The sequence below is a fragment of the Dermacentor variabilis genome, chromosome 5 (assembly GCF_050947875.1).
Source record: "Dermacentor variabilis isolate Ectoservices chromosome 5, ASM5094787v1, whole genome shotgun sequence".
NCBI lineage: Eukaryota > Metazoa > Arthropoda > Arachnida > Ixodida > Ixodidae > Dermacentor > Dermacentor variabilis.
The window spans coordinates 44,717,108-44,725,262 of record NC_134572.1 but is presented as its reverse complement, the minus strand read 5'-3'; positions in this window follow the sequence as shown (position 1 = coordinate 44,725,262).

Genomic DNA, 8,155 nt, shown 5'->3' with positions numbered 1-8,155 from the left:
CTATCTATCTATCTATCTATCTATCTATCTATCTATCTATCTATCTATCTATCTATGCATTACTCACGTACGGGGCAGAAACCTGGAGGCTTACGAAAAGGGTTCTACTTAAATTGAGGACGACGCAACGAGCTATGGAAAGAAGAATGATGTGTGTAACGTTAAGGGATAAGAAAAGAGCAGATTGGGTGAGGGAACAAACGCGAGTTAATGACATCTTAGTTGAAATCAAGAAAGAAAATGGGCGTGGGCAGGACATGTAATGAGGAGGGAAGATAACCGATGGTCATTAAGGGTTACGGACTGGATTCCAAGGGAAGGGAAGCGTAGCAGGGGACGGCAGAAAGTTAGGTGGGCGGACGAGATTAAAGGGACCCTGAAACGCTTTTGACGATTTTCTACAAACGTACTGAGTCGTTAGAGTAGGTCCTTCTGATCATTAATTGGCACATCTAAGTGCCCCGCGTAAAGCGTGTAATTTATTATAAGATTTTAAAAATACACATCGCTGCCGATCGCAGCATACTGCTCGGCGGAATTTTAAGCCGCCCCTACCCATATGACCGAAATCACCCACACGACGTCAGTGGGGCGAGCTATCCGATTGGCTGACAAGGGCGCGTGATCGATAATTTTTCCAACTTTATGGTAAACAAATGATCTCCGTAATAGTTGGAATGTTAGTTAACTTGTTTTTATGAGGAGAAAGTAACATAAAGAGAATGCACAAGAATAATTTTTCAGTACACTTAAGCACTTCCGGCACACAGCAAGTGTCGTCTGCTTGTGTTACAACGTACTCCATATTGACGAGAGCTCCGCGGTCAGAGTCGGTCTCAGTCTTTTCGCGAGCTCTATGATTCGACTTTGTTGCCTTGTGGACTGCAAACGTAGCGACTGGCAATATGTCAAGCTGCGACATCGTGTCCCTCTGCAAGGCAGCGTACGAGCGAACTGGCTGCTGCGCATCGGACTGCCGCTACCCGATCGGCGCCAGGATTTGCGCGTTTGTGGCCGTCACTTTACACCGGAAGATTACTAACGCAATAGCGTTTCGCGAGTCCGGTATTAGGGAAAACGCAAGCCCAAGGGGGACAGAGTATGGCCGCTTAACTGTGCCGTAACGGGATGAGCACAAGGGCAAATGTGAATTGTCTAGAATGGTCTGCACGGTGCAGCCATCTGGTGGCACAAAGCTCAACCATACACAGTAGCAGCAACGAAATGTATTCTTCTTTGCTGCTGGTGTGTATTTTTCGCAGGAGTGTAATCATCAACACGTTGTTTTTATAAATGTTTAAAATGTTTTACACTTGGTTAGAGCAATATTAGCGCTTTGTTTGGCTGGTTAAGCGCTGCGCCAACAAGTGTATGGACCGTACAGACCGATCAGGCCGCTCACGTACGTCTACGCTAAAGTTCCTTCATCAGCTTGAGTTTATGCCTCCAGTCATTTGCGGAAATGACCAGCTTGCCTGTGGTTACCGGAATACAAAACACGTTCGGCGCTACGACAGAATGCTCGCAACGCACGCTGCTTCGATAGCTCTCGCTTGGGGTCGACGGCCAAGCGGCTAGCGGAGAGGTCTCGCGCGGGCGGGGGCGGGCTCCAAAACAACCGGAAGTGGATGATGTGACGTCGCATCGTGACGCTGAACCAGTGAAGGCGGAGCTTAGCCCCGCTCGCTCGGCGAACGAGTTGAGGAGGAAAAGCATGGCTAGGGAGGAGGGTAACTTCTAATCGCTTGTAGCTCCATTAATACGTAACGCTTCACTTAAATTGTGGTGCGAATGTTCTACTTCAGCTGTACCCTACGCGTCTACAAAATTTGTCCGAACCGTTTCAGGGGCCCTTTAAGTTTGCAGGGACAACATGGCCACAATTAGTACATGACCGGGGTAGTTGGAGAAGTATGCTGCTGCTGCTGCTGCTGCTGCTGCTGCTGCTGCTGCTGATGATGATGATGATATGTCTATCTACCTGTCTATCTAGCCGCCTATGTCTTGGTGCTCTCATGGTCGTTTCGTTAAATTGGTATGTACCAAAATTGACATAGTATGACAAGACTGTATGACCAACATAAATGATGAGTCATCACATGAATGTCATCACATGCGTGTCATGTAGGTCATGAAACAGCAGCCTACGTCTTATTACTTTCATGCTCGTTTCGTTAACTTCGTAGGCTCCCTGCACACTGCTTCGCATAACATCATTTCGCGCAGGGCGTGGGATCTTCCTGCTTTTTAGTCTCAGTGCAGAATATCCGTGTTTAGCCGGTGAAAGGAAGGCAGTCGTTACTGCCTCTATATTCTGAGATGGTATATATGATATACTACAACACCAGTGGCAGTGCGCAGTTGCCTGTGAAAGTCGAAAACAGTCGACTATTGTACCTGTACCAGTGGAGCAACTATGCGAACAACCGCTTGAGCCTTTCGAATCAGGCTAGGCACACAAACCTCCCCCTTTTAAACAACCGGCTGGCTTGAAAGACTCTATGCCCTGAAACATATATATATATATATATATATATATATATATATATATATATATATATATATATATATATATATATATATATATATATATATATATATATATATATATATATATATGTGTGTGTGTGTGTGTGTGTGTGTGTGTGTGTGTGTGTGTAACCGATGCAGCTCGCTTAACAGGCTAGATGTTGCGCGACGATCTCCATGGTTTTCAGGTAATCGGTAGCAAGGACCCTTTTGACTTCCGGAGCTAGAATTTGTCCAGCTTGCTATGCTATACGTGGAGAGGGGAAATGAGGGAAACAGACAGAGAAGCCATGAATCTAGATCAATCACACGCACTGAGCTAGGTGCAGTGTATCTAGTGTCAGGAACTCAAACATGTCGCCGTCATGTATTGTAGAATAGCTTGTGTGGTTTTCTGGCCTGACAAGCTGTGATGACATACTCCCAGGAGCTTTGCTTCGGTAAAAGGCCGATCTTCCTGTTGGCTGATAGCTCACAGAACACTGAGGCGTTGTTTATTGACGCTGGAATATTGGCACAGAAGATGAGAGTGCCTTAGAATGTATAGTCGAATGCCGAATATTTTTCCATGTACAGGATCACGGATACAGTGAACAAATGAAAAAGATAAAATGAAGGACTCGGGGCTTCTCAAAGCGTATGACTGAGTTTCCAGATGGTGATAAATCAGTGCACACTCAAATGAAAATCATGTGAGCGAGTGACACTGGCAAGGTTTCCGCTATTTGTATTGCGGTAACCAAGGCGTCGGAACGAAGTTTTTTGTTATGGTTTTAGTTTCGTTGCAGTGAAAAAGGTTCCGCTCCAGTTCTGCTCCTGAACGAAAAATAGAAAGAAAAAAAGTGGTCCGTAGCAGTTTGTAACGGTTTTGGATCGCACGCAAAAATTTTTGTAGCAAGGTAACATAGTAATTCGTTTTTTTTTATTAAGTGAATTATCAATTCTGCGATCATCCTAAGTTTTGTGTCAGTGTCTTGACACAAGGACATCATCTCAGAAGCAGCACGTCATCGAGTGTGCTCGCCGAAATGCGAGGCCGCCGTTCCGATAAAACGAACTTAAGAAAAAGCTTTAGCTCGGGTGCTCCTATCTTAATACATGTAAAAGGAGAATTCGTTTTTCTCGGCAACGACTGCACCAAATTTGACGACGTTTGTTACATTTCAAAGAAAAACTTGAAATATAGCGACTGTAGGGCTCGAATTTCCGATTTAGGTCGTAATTTTGTTTCGGAAAAGTGGCAAAAATTGAAAATTTTCAGAAAATGGAACCATCAAGAATACAACTCTGTAACTCAGCAACCCAACATGATATGGCAATTATGTTAGTTGCAACTAATAGTACATATAAAGCGGACAAAATTGATATGTTACATATGAATATCAAGAAATTTAGTAACATCGAAATACAGTTTTTGCAGAACCCTTGTTCGAAACGTAACAGATTCACGTAAGATACAAATTGACCTATCGAATTTGTCCGCTTTGAATGATCTAACAGATGCCATTTACAGAACCGCGATATCTGTTCTTGATGCAGAGCTATTAATTTGTAAACTGCAGGCTTCTATATATTTTGTACTTTCGAATTTTTCAAAATATTTTCAACACAATTCAAGCCGTATATCGAAAATCCGCTATGAACAGTCGCTACAATTTAAATTTCTCTCTCAAATGCAACAAATTTCGCTTAAATCGGTTCAGGGATTATCTCAGAAGAACGTTCTTGCGTTTCGCATGTATTTGAATGGGCCGCGTCGGAGTTGGACTCGAGCTAAAGCTTCCTGTTAAACGACCATCAACAAACAATAAAACTTCGCTAACAAAGCATTGTAACCGCGTGAAACGAAACGATTAACTCTTCAACGCGCAAGTCTTGGGTTTTGTCACGATGTCTATCTGCTAGAGCACCGAGCGGCACGGTTAGGTTAGTGGACCCCTTGAACTGAAAACTCATAACGAAATAATAAATGTTTAACTAACATTTCAGTTGCGTTTTCGTTCCAGCCAAAAATATCGTTTTCTTTAGTTTTTCGGGTTTTGTTTTCGTTCCGTTAACCATTCATGTCTCTGACGGTAGACAAGCATTGGGCATGCCGTAGTAGCTGTACTCCAAGGTTTCCGGTGAAGTCGAATATTCAGAACTATCCACAGCCATATGTTTGAATCAATTTGCAAGAAATGTTCGATTCACATTCTAAATATTGAATATTCGCAGGCGAAATACTGCAGCGGGAAAATCATTCTCGACTGAGACTTGTGCTGCCATCTGTCGAAGCAGATGCCACAGCCGGGTGCGGAAACTGTTCCCTAATGACACCAGATGGGAGTGTGCTCTCAATGTTCGCTCCTATAGGGGCACCTATATAATTACATGGGAACGGATAAAGCGTGCTTCTCGGCAGCCAGTTCACCAAAAATGACGAGGTAGGTTGCATATAAAAGCAGACGTTAAAGTCTAGCGACCTATGGTAGCAAATTCTTTATTTAGGCCGTCAATTTGTTAATAAAGATTGGCAAAAATCGAAAAGTTTGAGAAAACGAGACTGTCAAGTTTACAAATCTGTAACTTAGCAGTGCAAAATGATATCACAATTCTGTAAATTGCACTTAAGAGCACATCTAAAGCGAAAAAAAAAAATAGATATATTATACATGGCTCTTAAGAGGAAGCTTTAGCTCGGGCCCAACTCCGAAGTGGCCTGTTCAAATGCATGTAAAACGCAGAAACGCTTTTGTGAGATAATCCCTGGACCGATCTTAATGAAATTTGTTGCATTTGAGAGAGAAAGGTAAATTCTAGCGACGGTTGCAAGTGGAATTTCTACTTAGGGCCTCAATTTTGTAAAACGAGTTTTCAAAAATTCAAAAATAAAGAAAAAGTAGAAGCACGAAGTTTACAAGTTAATAGCTCTGCATCAAGAACAGATATTGCAGTTCTGTTAACGGCATCCTTTAGGTCATTCAAAGCGGACAAATTCGATATGTCAACTTATATGTTACGTTAGTTCGTTACGTTGTGTACAGGGTTCTGCGAAAGCTGTATTTCTATATTACTGAATTTCTTGAGGTTCATGTGTCACGCATCAATTTTGTCCGCTTTAGATGGACTATTAGATGCAATTCAAGTAATTGTGGTATCATTTTTCACTGCTGAGTTACAGAGTTGTAAACTTGATAGTTTTATTTTCTGAAAACGCGATTTTCGCCAATTTTTGTAAGGAAATGACGATCTAAATCAAAAATTCAAAGCCAACAGTCACTGGATTTAAGTTTTACTTTCATACAACAAACCTTGTCAAATTTGGTACTGTGGTTGCCGAGAAAAACGAATTCTCCTTTTACATGTATTTAGAAAAGAAGCACCCGAGCTATACCTACCCCTTAAACATTCATTATATAAGTAGAAATCGACGTATTATACTTGTCCGGCTCTGGACGCTCTAACGGAGGCAGTTTACAGACCTGCGATATCTTTTCTTGGTGCACAGCGATGGGTTCGTAAACTTCGTGCTTCTATATTTTTCCAGTTTACCAAGTTTTGAAATTTCGTTTTAGAATATTCAGGGCCTAAATAGAAATATCGCTCCCAACAGCCACTAAAATTTAACGTTTTCTCTAAAATGCCGCAAATTTCTTTAAAATCGGCCAAGTGGTTATCTCAGAAAAGCGTTTCTGCGTTTTACATGTACTTGAATAGGCGGCACCCGCGAGTTAAAGCTTCGTCCAAGTCGGATCGGTCAGGTCAGCCAAAGTTCCGGCTAATTTCATCAATGAACTCAAAACTGTTCTCAGAAATAGCTTTTATACGCGTAACTATTAGTTTTGTGTCAGCTTTCTAGATGAACGAGGGCCATATATTATACCTTCAGTAATGTCTGAGGTGATCAGGTAACCCTCACTATGCACACCGTACTGCTGTGAACAATATCGAAACTCTCGGATAACGGATCGAATTGTGTCATATCCTATTCGGTCTTCTAATCGAATAGTCCCTATTCGTAAATGCGATTATTTTTTGAATACTTTTCGAACATTTCCAAACATCAACTTCACCCAATGGAACATGATATTGCAGCAAAAGTACGTTAACTACTGTACGCGCTGTTTAACCTCAGTTCTATGGGGCAGCAGTTCGCCATCTCTACTCTTAGTATGATTCACTTCACGACAATTAGTTCTTTCCCCTATTGATATGCTTCACCGCAGTACATTGCTGTTTCACGGTGAAGCTTATTGAAGCAAATCAGTCCATTACAGAAAGCAGACCCTTGCAACTTTTAGCAACCCTGTGCAACTTTTGTGGATGTTTCTGCCAACACTCATTGTACTCTTGAAGCACTAAAGTCAGCGATACATAAGAAATATGCTGACCCACGTGCTTTGAGAACCAGTTCAAGCGAGGTTTGTGTATTTTGTTCATTTGTGTGTGTGTGTGTGTGCGTGCGTGTGTGCGTGTGCGTGTGCGTGCGTGCGTGTGCGTGCGTGCGTCCGTGCGTGCGTGCAAAAACTACAAAAAAAAACGGTACAAAAAAGACACGTTTCAATCGGGAAACACCTTGCCTAATGTAAACTTTAGCGCTGTCACCCCGCAGACGCTCCTGACTGAGTCTATCGTACACGCTACACGTCAAACCGATCTCATCCTTCACAAAGTTGGAGCTCTTTGAGGTGATCGGCGTGGGTTGATTATCATGACAATTCACACTGTGGCACATACAACGGGGGCCAGGAAGTGGTGCTACATATCGTGCCGACGACAACCACTTGTATTGATGATGATGATGATGAACCCCTACCATGGCTCGTGCCCACTAAGGGGGCCAAGAGTTAAGCTGCAGCAGGTAGCTATAAAATGCCTTTTCTTTTTATTGCGATAAAGATTTGCCCTTAAGGCATAATTCTTGGTACGTATATATGCCTATTTGAGACGTTCATCGCGTGTTGATGCTGATAATGACTTCCATATTAAGGCTCATCCCCACAACGGGGGATTGGCGAAGAAGCGGGAAGTATACCTATACAAAAATAGGAAAAAATGAAGAAATACTTCGCAGTCAATGCAAAGAATCAATTCATGCACGTCGAATACGACATAATTTGTAAAAGTTTGTACAACAAATCTGTCAAACCCAGCCGTGACTTTACTCTCCTACATTGTCGCCTTGCTTGCTGGGTAGCTGTCGGTAGCTGTCGTCCTGACGAATATAAGTTCCCTTGGCGCATTGTTGGCTCCAAGATAAGGATTCTCTTGTTCGACCATTGTTGATGAATGAAAGTCTTTAACATGCAGTGGCCACATTGTCATGTTTGAACCATGATTTTTACGTGTCTAATGTTTCGCTTCTGTCGGTTCTAATTGTGAAAAGATTTCGCTCAATTTTTTTTCCCAGTCTTTATTTTGTATTGCAGCGGCGCGACTATCACCTCCAAAGCAGGCTAAAAAATTTGGAGGACGCATAAGCTTCGCCTTTAAGAGTGGAACGCGAGTGATGACGCGAGTCATCAAGGGTGATGCTACGACTCTATCACACACAGACATATCAGACTTGAACGTAACGAATTACACGTAATTTATTGCTTGTAATCAATTACGTATTTTGGTATATCTTAATTTAACGATTACT